This window comes from Sminthopsis crassicaudata, chromosome 4 (assembly GCF_048593235.1).
Source record: "Sminthopsis crassicaudata isolate SCR6 chromosome 4, ASM4859323v1, whole genome shotgun sequence".
Classification (NCBI taxonomy): domain Eukaryota; kingdom Metazoa; phylum Chordata; class Mammalia; order Dasyuromorphia; family Dasyuridae; genus Sminthopsis; species Sminthopsis crassicaudata.
Window position 1 is genome coordinate 130,591,661 of NC_133620.1, and position 19,136 is coordinate 130,610,796.

The window sequence follows — 19,136 nt, forward strand, 5'->3', positions numbered from 1 at the left end:
GAAGATAAATCACAGGCGAAGAGCATTACAGCAAAGTATCTCTGATTTGACAGCTTGGAATGGTATAAGGCTATGAGCTGAGTCACAGGGATGGTTGGTATCACAGAGGAAAAAATACCCTGGTGCAAAATTCCAGTTGTCCTGTACTTGTTACACCTTTCACTGTGAAACAAAAACTGAGTGTTTGAAAAATGGACGGAGAATGACTTGAGTTTGCATAGATAATTACAGCCAGGATCTAGCTTAAAAAACACAGATTCCTATTCCCCTCAATGCTGGAACCTCATTGTCAGCAGTGCTGTACACATCTGTGTGTATGTATGTACATATAATATATGTATATATGGGTCTATATCTACATATATCTATATACATGATGTATTTATATGAAGAGGGATATCTTGTTTGTAAGAGCAGTTTTAATAGTCTCCCAAATTACACTGTGAATTTTTTGAGAGCTGAGACTTTTTTTTTTGCTTTTATTTGTATCTCCAACAAATAGCATAGTGTCTAGAATATATCAGGTGCTTAAATACTTGATGAATTAAGTTAACATAGATGACTAGAAGCAATTGCACAGGTTTACTGTGTAAAAGTGGGAGAGAGATGCCTGGTTAAAGCAAGGAGGAACAAGAAGTATTCCTGTTCCTGCTCCTCCTGGTCCAGTGGATGATGGTGTATGTGTGTGTTTATACATATAATATATATGTGTATGTGTGTATATATGTGTGTGTGTATATACATATATATTATATGTGCCATAACAAATGGCATATAAGACCAATATATATCTGTCCTATCAAAAATATTTTATCAAATGCCTTATTGAAATAAAGATACACCTTTTTGTCAATCTATCAATCTAATTAGCTTATAATACATTAATTTAGAATATTCATTTATTCATTTATAACTTTTAAAAAAACTGAAAGTAATTGAAATTTTGCCTGAGGTTCTGCACATATTCTAAGAGGGCTGAGCTCTCCCCCCCACCCCAACTTTAGTAAGATCTGAGCATGATGGAGAGTTTGTTTTACAAAAAGGAGAAGAAACCATTGGAACATGAATAGACCAAAGGACAGCAATTCATTCGCTCATGAAGACAGATTTCTGCAACCTGGATAACATTTCTGAAGATGAAACTACAGTTGAGATTCCCTCTGGCCATGTTTCTGTCAGCTTCTCTTTTCTCTCTGTCTGCATATGGGAATTTAATTAGTCTCTTTGTTTATTAATTGCTTGCTTGAGGTCCTCTCTATGGTCCATTAAGCCAGGATATTCCAAATAGATACCTTCTTTCTAAGGGCTTAATGCCACTGTGATACCAGATGGAGAGGCTGAACTTGGGATCCTCTGAAGGAATTGGATGCTCAGATAAAATCAAGTGGAAGCAGTATGGCAGAAGCTGCTAGAACTTGAGGGATTCTGTATTTTTTGTCAACAAATATAGTAAATATCCAGCAAAGAATTGAAAAGTTTCCATAGAAGCTATAGAGAATAGTGTGTGTCTGTTTCACTGTCATTTTGTACGGTGACACTTTATATGATTTTTGCATTAATAAAATTGTTTTTGACAAGCCAAGAAAGAAATGAACTGGAAAATGTAATAATGAAAGGCCAAAAATATCTAGTTCAAAAGTTAATAGCCATAATACCTGAGAGAGGACAAGGACTGTGTGTGTGTTCGTGTATGTATGTAAAAGCACAATGCATTTCAAAATACATATGTATATCAGGGATGTTTACTGTATATTTCATTTGAAACGTATGGTGCTTTGTCTTATTTTGAATGATTTCACAACCTATGTATTCAAATAAAATTATGTCAACTTCACTGACCATAAAACAAAGGCACAAAAAAATGAATTGACTTATTCAGGCTCCCAAGCCAAGCCAATGCAAACACAAATGGAGCTATAAATGAGTATTTTAAAGTTGAAACTTCCTTTATAAGCTCTTTCTAGGGCAGGGGTTCTTAATAAGGATCTATAACTTTTAAAATAATTTTACATCTTTATTTCAATATAATTGGTTTCCTCTGCAGTCCTTTGCTGCTAATCTTGCTGAAGAATATTATTTTATATTTTAAGAAGGGTGTCCATAGGTTTCATCAGATTGCCAAAGGTGTTCATGACACTCAAAAAAAGTGAACTGTTATTCTGGTAGTTTTAATGATAGCTATCATATTTACTATAGGCACAGCTCTTTACAAGTATTATCTCATTTTGTATTTCCAACACTGTAAGGAAGCTGCTATTTTTATCCCCATTTTCCAGTTAAAGAAAGAGGTTGAGAAGTTGTCAAATTAAACCAACTTAAGCCACGGGTCACATAATATGTATCTGAGGCTGAATTTGAACTCACGCCTACCAGTCTCCTAGTCCAATACTCTCTCTCACATCACCACATTTCAGAATTTTAAAATCAAGTTTCTTCTTTCTTCTCTCCTGAAATCTGCCTCTAGCACTTCAGAATTGAAATTATTTCCATAACACAGATTATTTTCCCAATAAAGTAGCATTGATAAGCAGTAGGACTTAACAGAGAGAGAATGCCATGCTTTGAGTCCAGGCTTGAATCTAACTAGCTGTGTGATCTTGATTGGGCTAGTTACTTAATCTGTGTACCTCAGACAACTTTCTGGGATTTAGCTTAGATGAGTTGCTTTAGTGGAGGAAGTTTCCACATTCGGATCTTAGCATATCACTAACTTTTTCAAAAATGGACTTCAAAGACCATGGACTTTCTCTCTGGCTCTCGGTTTTTATCATACCATGTTCTCTTAAATCAGAAGTTGTATCTTGATAGCTTCTTTCATTATCTCTTTCCTTTTATTTACTCTTTCCAAAGGAAAAAAACTAATCTACTTGAGGGCAGGCACTGAATAATTTTGTCTTTATATTCCTACCACCTAGGGACTTGCCCATTTAGCGTCTGAGGTTAGATTTTAGCTCAGAAAGATGAATCTTTCTGACTCCAGGCAGTCACTGTATTCACTGACTGCCTCCCTGCCTTATCCTTATAAAGGAAATAACAGAGAGAAAGAAGACACTAGAATTGAAAGAATTTGGGAAAGGTTTGCTGTAGAAGGTGGTCTTTTAAATTCTAAATTCTAAATTCATGTCTCTCATAATCCTCCATAATCTGCCTAAAACATACCCAACCAATCATTTGGCACTCCTTTCCAACACTCCTCCTCAACTGTAGATAAGTTTATGTCCACATTGTTCTGTGTCACACATGCCTTACTCCTGATCTTCATTCCCATTATTTCCCTTACCTACAAATAAGTTTCTTCTTCCACTGACCACTTCATGCCCCACTACTCAGTGAAGTTTGTTTCCCCAATGACTTTAGCCCTTCTTGATCCTCGCTGTATTCCTGGTTTGTCTATAATCTGTAACACTTAGCATTCGGTTGCTTGGTTAATGTTAATCTTGTCTCTCCAATAGCAATCATGTATTACTTTGCTTCTGTATCCAACCACAATACCTATCAAAGAATAAAATATGTAACAGGTGCTTTCAAAATGTGTGATTAATTAGAATTAAATACTATATTTATGAAAGACCTTTACACATATTTAATTATCATAAAGAATATTCCAAGAAATAACCAGCTGTGATTCGAATGCCATATCCATGCTGCTGTGGTATTTTGAATTTATACTAAATATGTCTATAATATTATATAAATGTTATACTTCCACAGTTATACAAAATTTTAATCATAATGAATACCATTTATATAAGGCAAATTAACATTCCTGCTTGAACTAGAAATGTTAAATTGTTAATAGCACCCCTATGGTTTTGCTTCTTGCAATGATATTTTAAATGGCCTTATTGAAGAGGTAGCATGGCATAGTAGAAATTGCACTGAATTTGGAGTCAGAAGGCTTCAGTTCATATTCCAGCTCTGAAACTTATTACCTGTTTCCTTGGGCAAGTCTTAACCTCTTGCTCTCTAGTTCATAATTTCCTTATCTATAAAATAAATGAGTTAGTTTTAAGATAGACTGATGTGCTTTTAAGCTCTAAAACTATAAATCTGATTCAGTTAAATTCCAACATTTATTATGCACCTAATGCTTAAGACCTAAATCTAATATGTTGCCAAATCTTGTCGATTTTACTTCACAACATTCCACTTATCCTTACCCTTCCCTTTGCATGATACATCACCTAAATTCAAACCTTTAAAAAGTCTCACATGGGCCATAATAGCTTTATAATTGGTTTTCCCCACTGAAATCTATCCTCACCAGTGATGTGAAAATCAGATAGGAAATGAGGGCCACTCATCCACACATAAGGATCCCTGCATGCCAAATGTTGACTTAATTTTGAAATGTAATATCTGTATTTTATTGTAGCTTTATTTTATTAAAAAGTCCTCAATTCCATCTTAATCTGGTTGGAACCACAGTAACATGCGTTGTTTACTGCAGTATATCAACTTCTGCTGCCCAATTCACCACATTATTCTCCTGTTCAAAAAGTATTAGTGCCCTTATTTCTCTATTTTCTACCAAACAGGGAGAATTCTTAACCTTCCTTATATAATAGACCCCTTTAAAAGTCTGGTAAAACCTATGATGCCTTCTCAGAATAATAATTTTAAATACATAAAATAAAATACTTAGGATTAAAAAGGAAATCAATTATATTGAAATACAGTGATCAAAATATATCTTTTAATAAGTCCATGGAACATGGTTCAAGAATGCCTGATCTAAAAGAAGCACATAAGATTAACAGATGGCAGAGGCTTCTTTCACTTAAAAGCCTTGGTAATCTGACTCTCTCTTACTGGAGTGATGTTACACCTCCTCATCCATTCAGCATTCCAGCCAAACAGGACTACTTCCTTTTCCTTTTGTATCACATTCCTGTTGCATAATATTCCTGTTACATAACATTCCATCCATCCACTGTTTCCATGCTTTTACTCAAGTTATTAGTCCCTCATATCTTGGATGCTTTCCTTCCTCACCTCCATATCTTAGCATAGCTAACTGTCTTCAAAGAAATCCCAAGTTCAGAACTCATGTTATACAAAACTAACATAAGACAATCTCTGCTCTCTAGGAGGCTTTTGATTTGTTGTGGTAGAAAAAATTTAAGCATGTACTTAAATAACTTGTAATACAAGCTATAATCTAATAAAAATATAAAAAAATAAATATGATTTAAGATTTAAGGATTGGGAAATTGTTTCACTCTCTTTGGGAAAATAAAAGCATTTTTAAAAATATAATAAATAATTAGAGTGGTGTTTTGTCTTCGAATCATTTTATGATGGTAGAGTGGTACAACGTGGAATGCTATTTATGAAAGCCTGCCTCTTTTCTATTAATACTTCATTGAAGTTGCTCTTACTGCATGTAGAGAAGATTCTTATAAAAAATTCATATAGATGGGAAAATAGGTGATTGTTGCCTTTTTTTGGTTATGAGATTTTTTTATGCCCTTGATATCATCCTCACCTTCAGATATGTCTGAATTGATCACCAAAAACTCTCATAAAGATGTGACTTCTAGAGTGGAACTCTTCTATTTCTGTTTGTGCTAATCTAGTGACTTTTCGTACCTTTGTTCTGTCTATTTGAAGTCCATATGTGTTAGCTGTTCTATCCGTAATAAAGAAAAAATTTGTTGTAAAAAAATCTCTGCAAATGTTTCTTATCTTCTTTCTGTTGTTCTCTTTGCGTTTTCATCCTTAAATATTCTCAGGATGATTTGCTTAGCTTAACCTCATCAAATTTTTTAAACTAGTTTTTCCCTCTGTTGCTGCTCTCTTCTTGATACATTGTGATTCATATTTTTTTTTCCTTCTCCATAAGATTATACCAATAAATTAATATTCTGAAGCGGTCTTTATCTTGCCAACTGTATTTATCTATTTTGCATGTAGATTAAGAGTTTGCTGACTAAGTGACTTTTTAGGCTTTTCTTATCTGTTATGAAAGTTGATTTATATGTTAAATTTTTATATTAAATTCTTCTAGTCTGTATCTATGTCTTTTGTTAACCATTTCCTATTTTTCTTCATCAGTAACTTTTTAAATAGGTTGAACTAAAGTTGGGATTTTTGGTACTCATCTTTCCCTCATTTTGTTTATTCTAGCTATATACTAATTTTTATCTTTTCTGTAAGCAGTAGGTGATTTGGCTGTACACAGATATCTGATTCAGAAGTGCATCCTACTTCACAACTAATCATTTCTTATTTTGTAAATATAATTAACTTCATTTTTGTGAAGTTTCTTAGTATTTGACATTGACATGTCCAGCACATTTTAAGCCTAAATATTCTTTATTTCTAATCCACACTATCCAATACATTTTTCACGTATTCCTATCTACTATTAAAGTCACTATGTAGCAAAGTATATGTTGGTTTAATTGGGGTTTTACTGAGTTCTTAAAAGAATTTCTCTGCCTCTTTTTCAAATAATTAGGATAGAAATTATAGTTGTTTTTATGGTGGTCTTGGAAAATATTTATCACAAGCACTGTAACATAAGATGACCAGATGTCCATAAAATATTTTTATTGCCTTTGGACACTTGATACAAACAATTTCACTAATTTCTTTATTTTCCTCTGCTAGAAGAACCTATGAACCACTCTTTCATTAAGCCATGACTTACTTCCTTTTTCTGGATTCATTTACAGAGAATGTTAAGATGTATATGATTTAGTTTCCCAAGCAATAGGTCTCCTCAGCAGTTATTGGAGAAGGATCTCACTTTTAGAAGACCAATAAGTCCGTTAAAAACCTGGGTTGACTCAGCACCCTGTTTCCACTGGTCTCCTCTACCTTTGGATAGAGGATGCCTAGAACTGAAAATCATTTCATTTTGTTTTGTTTTATAGGTTATTGTGGATAAAACATCATCACCAAATGTCCAAAGCACATACATATTGTCAAGACCAAATTTGAATCCCTTCCAGTGTGATAGAACCTAATAATACTTATATTTCACTGGTATAACTTTCAAGAACCCAGGGTTATTTTGGGATTGAAAAGAACACTATATTTTACATCAGAAGACCTGAGTTCAAATGCACACTGTACCACTTGCCAACTGTGAGTTGCCAAGTCATTTTATCTCTTTAATTCACGGGTCTGGCTCGCTAATTCAGGATAATAATATCTGGTATAACTACCCCAATGGGCTATTATGAGAACCATATAATACAATTTATAAAGGATAAAGTAAAAAGATATTATTTTCTCTATTAGCATGTTCTTAATCATCCCTGGATTAAAAAATGTGGTTATAGCATTCATTAAATGAAGGAATACACCATGCATGACAAAAGCATAGTGGCTTTCACATAATACATTTGAATTAAAGTAAAAAAAAATAAATTAAAACTACTACTCAGCACCACCCATTAATATAATAAAGAAAAGACTTAATTGCTTGTGTTATGGTAACAGTGCTCCTCAGCTTAACGAAGTTTTCTGAGGAAAGATTGTTTTTTCCTTTTGAAACAAGAGTTTCTCTTCATTGCTCCTCTACCCGACCCCCCCCCAAATGATTCTAAAACGCTTTTACTATGAGTATACACAAGACAACAACAACAACAAAAATCCCACACTAGCTATGTCCAAATATGTTCAAACAGGTTTTTAAACGTTTATTGCTCTTCTGTCAGGAAATTGGAGGCATGATTTATTCTTTTGGACTTGGGGTCCAAAAGAGCTCTAAAGTCTTTCAAAGTTGTTTTCCTTTGTAGCATTTCTATCATTGTATGGATTGTTCTTCTTTCATTCACTTTCATTCCACATCGGGTCACTGAGATCTTCCCAGCTTCTTTTGAAATGATCCATTTTGTCATTTCTTGTGGCACATTAATATTTTATTGACTATCATATGCTTATTTAGCCATTCCCTAGCATATGGATAGCTCCAAAAATTGTTTTGAATACTTCTTTTCCCTTCAAATGATGGTGGACCCTGGATAGGGAATGATGCATACATTCTAAGACAGTCCCACTGTGTCTTTTTGTTTAACTTTTCCCCCTCTCACAATAATAGAACTATTGTGTGAAATGGTAGTACTTCACTAAAACTAAAAAACAGAACAGTAATAGAAAAATTTAAGGATATAGTTTGAAATTCTTTGGCAAGGATATCCATAAAACAGTTGATGTAAAAAAAAAAAAAAAAAGACAAAGTTTTCCTCTCTACTGTGAACCTTTGATAATCTTAAAACATTTGTTCCCCTCTAGAGATGTTTTTAAAATTTTAAAATAACATGAGTAATAGCCTATTTGAATTACTATGTGGTGTTTTTTGGATAGAACTCAACCAGGGAGAATGGTTGTCAGTTTCAGGGAACATGAAGCTAGAAAGCCAGGGAGAAGGATGGTTTCTTGTTAAGGTTTACTGCAAGGCATGGGAAGGTTCCTGCTGTTTGCAAAGAGAAGATTAATGTACCAGCAGGTACTCCTGGTTAGCACTGGCCTCTTTAACCTCAGTATAGACCATCTCAGACAGGATTCTGGGGAGTGTACCCTCAGGCTAATTAGCACTTGCTAAAGTAACTTCCCCAAGAGTCAACAAACAAATCATCACTCTTTTCGAGACCAACTCTATACTTTGTCCAGAGTTTTACAGGTAGAGGCACTATGGGGTTCAATAAAACATTTATATATCCATTAAGCAACTGCAGTGGGTTTTCTCTTAAATTGCAAGACTAATTCAATCAATTACTGTTACTAGGAAAATAGATATATTCTGTATATTTTGTGTGCATTTTGCTTAAGTGCTGGCCTTTCTAGTAAACCTTATTTTTTTTTTTATTATAGCTTTTTATTTACCAGATATATGCATGGGTAATTTTATATCACTGACAATTGCCAAGCCTTTTGTTCTAATTTTTCCCCTTCTCCCCACCCCCCTCCCCCAGATGGCAGATTGACCAATACATGTTACCTATGTTAAAGTATAAATTAAATGCAATGTATGTACACATGTAGTAGACCTTATTTTTAAAGAGACAAATGTCTATTATAGAAATCTTTTGTTTTCCTGGAAAGACACTGGCAGAGGAAATAATGGACATTTCTCTACCCAACTTAGTATGAGAAATTGTTCAGAAGTTCCATGGACCTTATATCCAGGAGGACACCTCTCAAAATTAAATTCTCTTTTAAGGTTTAGAAAGTAGAAGAAACATTTTGGAAACAAGATTCTGTGATTAACAGTCAGCATGCTGGGAAAAAAAAGCCACAGATAATTTTAAAGAATTATAAAATGTTAACTATACCATAGAGTACCCACAGTCTAAAATAATATACTGAAAGAACTTATAGAACTCATATTATTAATCTATTATTAGTTGGCCTTTGATTTTAATGTCAAAAAGTTGCGAAAGTCCTTGCTAAAAGTCCCTGCAAAATTCAATTAACCTTTCTACGAAAATTGACTTAAAATCCCTGCCACAAGTGGGGGTCACTAATCAAATATTGGCCCCATGGTCAAGGAGGGTGAAGAATAAGAACTAAAAATGAATTTCCTAAAAAACAAACTAATTGGTAGTGAATTAAACACACCAGCAACATAATTCAGCAGGAGGAGAAAAATGAGGTTTTAGCCAGGTATGAAACAGTAGAGGTAGAGATTTACTAAAATTCAAATAAGAAATTTTCCCAATCCTAGTCCAGGGTAATGTACTTTAAACTTATTTAATAAATAATATTTTAAATTATTGATATTTATATAATTTAGACCTTGAGCTGAACTAGTCTATAATAGGTTTTAATGAGTTTGAACAGGAACAGATGGTAAAGAAGCTAAATAGAACACAAAACTTGGAGTTAGGATTGAATCCCAACCTTAGCACTAGCTAGATGACAGACCCAATCCCTCTGCCTCAGTTTGCTTCTCTAAGAAGATGAAAAGAAGAGCATCATATAGCTCCCAGGATTGTGATGAGGGACAGCATATTTAAAATACTTTACAAATGTTAAAATATTATTATAAATGTCAATTATTATTAGTGGGATCCAACTCTCCAAATCAAGCAAGATCAATCCAAAATGAAGCCTTTTGATTGAGAATGGGGGAAAAAATGTTTTATGCCTATGGGGTCAAAATAATCGGCATTCATTCATCTGGGGGAATCTTAATGATTTTGTTGTTCAGTAGTTTTTTTTTTTTTCAGTAGTGTCTGGCTCTTTATGATCCCATTTGGAGTTTTCTTGGCAAAGATACTGGAGTGTTTTCTCATTTCCATCTCCAGTTCATTTTACAGATGAGGAAACTGAGGCAAGCAGGGTTAAATGATTTGCCCAGGGGTATACTTAGTAAGTGTCTGAGACCAGATTTTCACTCAGGATGAGGAGCCTTCCTTGTTTAGGTCCAGGGCTGTATCCATTCTGCCATATTAGCTTCCCTCCCTTAGTCATAGAAATGGAGCATTTGACCTAAGGAAACAGGTGAGGTTATTCCAGAATCCTCCACCTACCAGAGATGATGTAGTCTAGTAAGGAGGTGGCAAAAACCTGAAATTGAAAGGTAGAAAATAAATGGGCCATAGGGAAGTAACAAAGGAAGCATCCACAGTATTTGGTGACTGACTAGATGTGGTATGTGTCAGATGGCTGTATAAAATTTAGAAACAGAATATTTGGAATAGTTAAGATTTAATTGACAGGAAGAGTGAAGAGGCAAGAAGAGAGGTCAATTCAGAAAAATTAGTTGACTCTCAGACATGTAATTGGCAATATTTTTGCACTGTAGATCCCACACTGGAGCTTGAGGTGTAGGAATGGAAAGGAACTCAGAGCTGTAAAAGAGAAATTTGAATGTCATCTTTCTAGAAACGCCATTTCTTCCAGATGTCTCATTTTACAAATCAAGAACTGAAATCTGAAAAGATTATGATGTCAGAGGTTAAAAACTGTTGGGTCACCTAACAACTCTTGCAACACACTATCATGCAAGAAAATGTACCTGTCAACAGATTATTTTATGCACCCCTGGTTCCACTTCTCCTGAACAATTCTTTTGACTTTATTACATAACTCACTCTTAAAAGTAGACATAGAGTCACATCTTATTTCCTTATCCCATCAACCATCCTGGCTGCCAAAAGTGCCCCTTAAAAGTTCTCCCACTATTCAATTCTTTTTCTAGACCTCAGTTGGATCTTCCTCTAAGTGTAGCCTATTTTTTTTTTTTTTGCATTAATCAAGTTTTGTGGCTACAAGAGAATTTTTTAAAATTCTTTTAAGCTAATTCTGAACCATCTTAACATTTCCTTAACATTTTTTATTTGGTTGATTCTAACCTGTGATTTCATTCACTCCTGGCATGGAATCTACCTCTGCCAATGCAAATTAGCAACTTGTTTGAGACTCAGTTTCAGAGAGTTAATTGAGACTCTGGTGAGGTGTATTGACTTGCCCCTGGCACACATTATAGTTCAGAACTTGAATCCACATCTTCCTCATTGTCCAGCGCTGCTTTCCCCACCAACATTTGCTATTGCATGATGCTTCTTGCTATTTTTAATAGTGAATTGAGTCAGTTTGGATACTCAAGGACTATCCAATCTTCCTGTTACCTTTTTCCACAGCTAAGCACCTTCATTTCTTTTGTCCCCTTCTAAAAACAAAACATCACCAGCAAAACATTACACTACATTTCAGAAGCATCATTTGGACTAGAACTAACATGATCTTCAAAAGATGAATAGTTGCTATGTTAATTGAGGCTAATAGGTACTTAAACTGAGGAAATTTAGTTAGTTAAGATCATTAAGTTCCTGCTGTGGTCTGTGCTAGGTACTAATAGACCTTATCCCTTAAAAAAAGAAGATCCAAACTAAGTAGTTAATAAATGAGTGGAATTCATCACAGGATCATGGATTTAGAATTAAGACCTTCAGAGCACATTATACCAATGACAAAGGTGGTATCCAGAGAAATAGCAGCAAGCTATCTCTAGCTCATTTTCCTTAATGTTTTCAATTCTCAGTACAAAGCTAGAAAGCAGTTCAGAGATAGTGGATATAACACTGAGTCTGGAGACAGGAAGACCTGAATTCAAATGGGTCCTCAGTTGTGCATGCTGCACACATGTGTACCCTTCACACACACACACACACACACACACATACACACACACAATCAGCTGTGTAACTCAAGGCAAATTCCTATTCACTTCACCAAAGGAAAAACAAAAGGCTCAGGGGAGGCACTGGCCATTTTTCAATAGGAATAATGATGTGGTAGAATGAGTTGGTAATCTATGAATTTTGGAGAGGTGGGGGTGGGAAATGACAGAAGGAGCAGTGGCTCCTAGACCTGTACCTTTTAGCTAAAGTCCTCCTCATGAAAAATCAGCCTTTCTTTTCCAATGCAGATCTGCAGTTTATAATCTTGGAGAGTTAAATAATTTGCCCATGATCATATGGCTAATACAGGCCAAAGCAGACCGTGAACCCTCAAACTGACCTGTATTCATTATACTACACCTCCTGTCTGTGAGTCTTGATGACATCAGTATAACCAGTGGTGGTTAAAAGGGAAAAGATTTCAACTAGAAGTAAGAGGGAAGATTATTAGTCTTAGAGCAGTCCAACAAGGGGAGAGGTTGTCTGGTATGGAAGGATGAACAGATACATGGGCAGGAATGTCATAAAAAGCATTCACTCCCTGGAAATGAGTTTGTGCCAGATTACTTCTTAAGGTACCTCACACCCCTCAGATTCTGTGACTTCATAATTCTCTCTCACTTAACCTCAGAGGGTGACAAGTCAAACCAATATTTACAAGTTTGTAAGTAAACAAATTGGACTTGTACTTACAAGTAAATACATCCAAGGGAGCTGAGAATTCTTTTCTTTACAGGTGTCTTTACTAGTGGAAATCAAAAGCTCCATTCTTTTCTTTCTCTTCCTCTTTCAAAAGCCCAACTGTAACATATAAAATAGTAAAGAGAACAACTTCAGAAGTTATTAGGAATTTGATCCTAGAGAAAATGCTTGAGGAAATGAGTTTTCCAAATGATCTTTTTCAGTATTTGAAAAATGCTAGGTATAGTATAAAGGAATTGGGCAGGTATTCAGCAGATCTCTTAGCTTAGAGAGCCAGAGAGAAAAAAAAAATTTGGTAACCCTAAAAGAGAAAAGCAAACAGCTAGAAAATATGTCTATGTGTGAATTTTTATTTACATGTCTAAGAATATTGAGTATTTGGGGAATATTGAATGAACAGATGGCTAAACAGAAGTTGTATCTCTACAAGTTTACAAGTAGGCCATAACCCAGAAAGTCTTAGTTAATTAGGTAAGGATTAGGTAATTCAACTTTAGCTCTAAACTGTATTATTCTTTTCTTGGTAATTTTAACCCATAGTCAGAAAGGTCTGAGTTCAAATCTATCCCCTCTCATGCTGTTACTTATCACTGCTTCCATGCTGGTCTCTAATCGTTCACTTAACCACAAATCAGAACTCATGCTACATTCTGAATCTGTTAAATAAGCCTTTGAAACTACACAGTAGCTTTCTAAATTCCTCCCCTTACCCCACTTGCTGATGCTGTTACTATGTACAATGTTCTCCTGGTTCTGTTCACTTTACTATGCATCAGTTCCTATAAGTCTTTACAATTTATGCTGAAATCATCTTGCTTATCTCATTTATCACGAACTAGATTACTGTGGTCATTAAGTGTAAACAGTTTAGCTAGGCCACTTTCACTTTTTTTTTCATAGATTTCTTTGATATCCTTGAGCTTTTGTTCTTCCATATGAATTTTTATTATTTTTTTCTAGATTTAGGAAATAATTTTGATAGTTTGATTGGCATGGCACTGACTAAATAGATTAATTTAGGTAGAAATGTCACTTGTATTATGGGTGATTGATATTTTTCCAATTACTTATAGCTGACTTTATTTTTATAAAAAAAGTTTTATAGCTATAATTATAATTTATAATTTGTAAATATATTTAATAAATATATTTAAACTTATAATTTATAAGTTTGTCTAGACAGGTAGATGCTCAAGTATTTTATATTATCTACAGTAGTTTTAAATGGAATTTCTCTTTCTATCTTTTAAAGCTGTACTTTGTTGGTAAAATATAGAAATGCTGATGATTTGTGTGGGTTTATTTTGAATCCTGCAACTTTCCTAATGTTATTAATAATTTTAAGTAGTTTTCCAGTTGATTCTCTAGGATTTTCTAAGTTTAGCATCATATCTGCAATTATCTATTTATTATTAATTTGTAATTTTTAATAACTTTAGCATAAAGGTGTGTAATATTGGTTATTACTTCTGCACTACCACTATATTTTTTCTCTTTCCAAATATTCACTCATCCCTTCTAGGGTCCAGTTTTGACTGTTCTTCTTTTTTTTTTTTTTTTTTTTATTTATTTATTTATTTTTTTATTATATATATATATATATATATATATATATATATATATATATATATATATATATATATATATATATATATATATATTTTATAATATTATCCCTTGTATTCATTTTTCCAAATTACCCCCCCTCCCTCTATTCCCTCCCCCCGACGACAGGCAATACCATACATTTTACATGTGTTACAATATAGTCTAGGTACAATACATGTGTGCGAATATCATTTTCTTGTTGCACAATAAACATTAGAATCTGAAGGTACATGCAACCTGGGCAGACAGATATTAGTGCTAACAATTTTCATTCCCCTCCCAGTGTTTCTTCTCTGGGTGCAGCTACCCCTGTCCATCATTGATCAACTGGAAGTGAGTTGGATCTTCTTTATGTTGAAGATTTCCACTTCCATCAGAATACATCCCCATACAGTATTGTTGTTGAAGTGTACAGTGATCTTCTGGTTCTGCTCATTTCACTCAGCATCAGTTGATTTAAGTCTCTCCAGGCCTCTCTATATTCCTCCTGCTGGTCATTTCTTACCGAGCAATAATATTCCATAACCACAATTTACCCAACCATTCTCCAACCGATGGACATCCATTCATCTTCCAGTTTCTAGCTACTACAAAAAGAGCTGCCACAAACATTTTGGCACATATATGTCTCTTTCCGCTCTTTAGTATTTCTTTGGGATATAATCCCAGTAGTAGCGCTGCTGGGTCAAAGGGTATGCACAGTTTGATAACTTTTTGGGCATAATTCCAGATTGCTCTCCAGAATGGCTGGATTCTTTCACAACTCCACCAGCAATGTATTAGTGTCCCAATTTCCCCACATCCCCTCCAACATTTGTCATTATTTGTTCCTGTCATCTTAGCCAATCTGACAGGTGTGTAGTGGTATCTCAGAGTGGTCTTAATTTGCATTTCTCTGATCAGTAGTGATTTGGAACACTCTTTCATGTGAGTGGATATAGTTTCAATTTCTTCCTCTGAGAATTGTCTGTTCATATCCTTTGACCATTTATCAATTGGAGAATGGTTCGGTTTCTTATAAATTATGGTCAGTTCTCTATATATTTTGGAAATGAGACCTTTGTCAGAACCTTTGTTTTTAAAAATATTTTCCCAATTTGTTACTTCCCTTCTAATCTTGTTTGCATTAGTATTATTTGTACAGAAACTTTTTAGTTTGATGTAATCAAAATCTTCTATTTTGTGATCAATAATGATCTCTAGTTCTCCTCTGGTCATAAATTCCTTCCTCCTCCACAAGTCTGAGAGGTAGATTATCCTCTGTTCCTCTAATCTATTTATTATCTCCCTCTTTATGCCTAAATCATGGACCCATTTTGATCTTATCTTGGTATATGGTGTTAAGTGTGGATCCATATCTAATTTCTGCCATACTAATTTCCAGTTTTCCCAACAGTTTTTTCCGAATAATGAATTTTTATCCCTAATGTTGGAATCTTTGGGTTTGTCAAAGATTAGATTGCTATAGATGTACCCTTTTTTGTCCTTTGTATCTAATCTGTTCCACTGATCTACCGGTCTATTTCTTAGCCAATACCAAATGGTTTTGGTGACTGCTGCTATATAATATAGCTTTAGATCAGGTACACTTAGACCACCTTCCTCTGAGTTTTTTTTCATTAGTTCCCTTGCAATTCTTGACCTTTTATTCTTCCATATGAATTTTGTTGTTATTTTTTCTAGGTCATTAAAATAGTTTCTTGGGAGTCTGATTGGTATAGCACTAAATAAATAGATTAGTTTGGGGAGTATTTTCATCTTTATTATATTCGCTCGGCCTATCCAAGAGCACTGAATGTCTTTCCAATTATTTAAATCTGATTTTATTTTTGTGGCAAGTGTTTTGTAATTTTTCTCATATAATTCCTGACTTTTCTTTGGTAGATGAATTCCCAAATATTTTATACTCTCAACATTTGTTTGGAATGGAATTTCTCTTTGTATCTCTTGCTGTTGCATTTTGTTAGTGATATATAAAAATGCCGAGGATTTATGTGGATTTATTTTGTATCCTGCCACTTTGCTGAAATTTTGAATTATTTCTAGTAGCTTTTTAGCAGAGTCTTTGGGGTTCTCTAAGTATACCATCATGTCATCTGCAAAAAGTGATAGTTTAATTTCCTCATTTCCTACTCTAATTCCTTGAATCTCTTTCTCGGCTCTTATTGCCGAGGCTAGCGTTTCTAGTACTATATTGAATAGTAATGGTGATAGTGGGCAACCTTGTTTCACTCCTGATCTTACTGGGAAAGGTTGCAGTTTATTTCTATTGCATATTATGCTTACTGACGGTCTTAAATATATACTCCTGATTATTCTAAGGAATAATCCATTTATTCCTATACTCTCAAGAGTTTTTAGTAGGAATGGATGTTGGATTTTGTCAAATGCTTTTTCTGCATCTATTGAGATGATCATATGGTTCTTATTAATTTGATTATTAATATGGTCAATTATATTAATAGTTTTCCTAATATTAAACCAGCCCTGCATTCCTGGAATAAATCCTACTTGATCATAGTGTATTATCTTGGAGATGATTTTCTGAAGTCTTTTTGCTAATATCTTATTTAAGATTTTAGCATCAATATTCATTAAGGAGATTGGTCTATAATTTTCTTTCTCAGTTTTCGATCTACCAGATTTAGGTATCAGTACCATGTCTGTTTGACTGTTCTTCTTGATGCTTTGATTTCTTTAATTTAGTTTCTGGGTTGTAATTCCTATCTCCTTAGATTTGATATTTTCTCTTTCTCAATTTACTTGACTTTGTTACACTTGCATGTCAACCTTCTTCAGGAACTTCTGCCCTGACAAACTTCTGCTGTGGACTTGGGCAGTGACATATCTGACTAGAAGTAAAGAGACTAGATTCTAAAGTCAGGGCTCTTTGCCCTATTTTATAACTCCCTTAAGGTTTCACAGCCTAGTTGGGAATGGAGAAATAGAAGAAAGAAGGGAGCAAAGGAGGGAGAGAGGAAGAGAGGAAGGGAAGGAAGGGAGGAAAGAAGGGAGGGAGGGAGGAGAGGGGAGGGGAGGGAGAAGGCAGGAAGGGTGGATAGAAGAAGAGAAGGAAGGAGGAAAGAAGGAACAAACGAACTAAGGAGGGAAGCTAGGAAGGAAAGAAGGGAGAAAGAGAGGAAAGCAAATGAAAGAAGCATTTTTTTAGCCCCTATGTGTGTCAGGCACTGTGCTAATCCCTGGAAAAAGAGAAATACAAGCAAAAAAGAGAGACAATTGCTTTCTTCAAGGAGCTTACATTTTAATGGGAGAAGAAAACATAAAAGAGTTGGGAGTGGAAGAATGAGGAATCAGTGTTATGAAATCCAGAAACCAGGAAATAGAGGTTCCAGAGCAAGGAGTCTCCAGATGCTGAGAAAAGTTCTCATATAAGACAGAGGCAGAAGTGTCATTTTGATGTCCAAAAGTCAGCGACAGTGCTAGGAGGGGAATTATGAACAAACAAGCTGACTTCCTACCAATACAAAGTAAATACAAAGAATACAAAATAAATAGTAAATCAATGATGAGTCCAGGTTAATACCTAAGAGACCCAGAGTAGATAGTAAACCTCAAACAGCCCAAATTGGGTAAATAGAGTAATCAAACTGGAGTACAGTTGCCATACCCTTTCCTGCCAGTTGTTTGACAGGGCATTGCTGCTTGTCTATGATCCCTACGTTATGTGAATTTGTGAATTGACTTAATTGTTAAATATATATCATACATAAGATCTATAATTACAAAACTGCCTACTTCTACATAAGCAGAAAGGCCAAGAAAAATCATATTCTCATTGTTAAAAGAGTCAAACAAGTTAATGAAATTTTTCTTATTTTTCTTGTTAAAATTGTCATTATTTTCATTTTAGGATATCTTTTTAGCAGTAAATTTTAACATCAGTGTACTTAAGCAAGTCTAGCCCAGGAATATACAAATAATCTTGCCAGCCCATGCACTTTTCTATATATTTACCCTAAAATATTATCTTGGTTTTTTGTTTTTGTTTTTGTTTTGTTTATCCAGTAGCTCTGTTGTCTTATATAGTATAGGGGTGGATCTTCTAAGTCTTCGTATCTGAATTTCACAGCTAATGAATGAGTAAAGTCAGAATTAATGAGTTTCTATGGCAAAGCATTCAAATATATTTGCCAAGAAAACCACAAGTGGGTTAGGAAGAGTCATGCATAACTGAAACAACTTAAAGAAGAAAAATTGTCAAATCAAATCAGTAAGCACTTAATTAAGTATATATTATATACCAAGTCACATTTATAATGGTCAAATTTTGGTCTCTTCACATTTACTTTTGCATAACTACCTAATTCCATAAGGATAAAATACTATGAAAATATAGAATCATCATGAATGAACTAGAGCCAACCTTAGAGATTAACTTGTTCAGCCACTTTAAAGATGTATTTAGCTGATAATCTGTATGTGATAAATATAGAAATGTAAATTACTTTAGAAAGAACTCCCTATTTAATAAGAACTGCTGGGAAAATAGGAAAACTATCTGGCAGAAATTAAGTATAACCTTCATCTTACACCATGTTACATGGAAAATTCAAATTAGATACGTGACCTGAATATTAAAGATCAAAACATTAAAAAAAAAAATGTAGAGGAAAGTGTGTCTTTTATAACTACAGATAAAGGATAAATTTTTTAAAATACATTTTG

At 34.2% G+C, this 19,136-nt stretch overlaps 1 protein-coding gene across 1 annotated transcript in view; it reads left to right on the top strand.

The window, feature by feature from the left end:
• Positions 1–19,136, top strand: part of PRKN (parkin RBR E3 ubiquitin protein ligase) — a 1,861,641-nt gene that overhangs the window by 1,670,886 nt on the left and 171,619 nt on the right.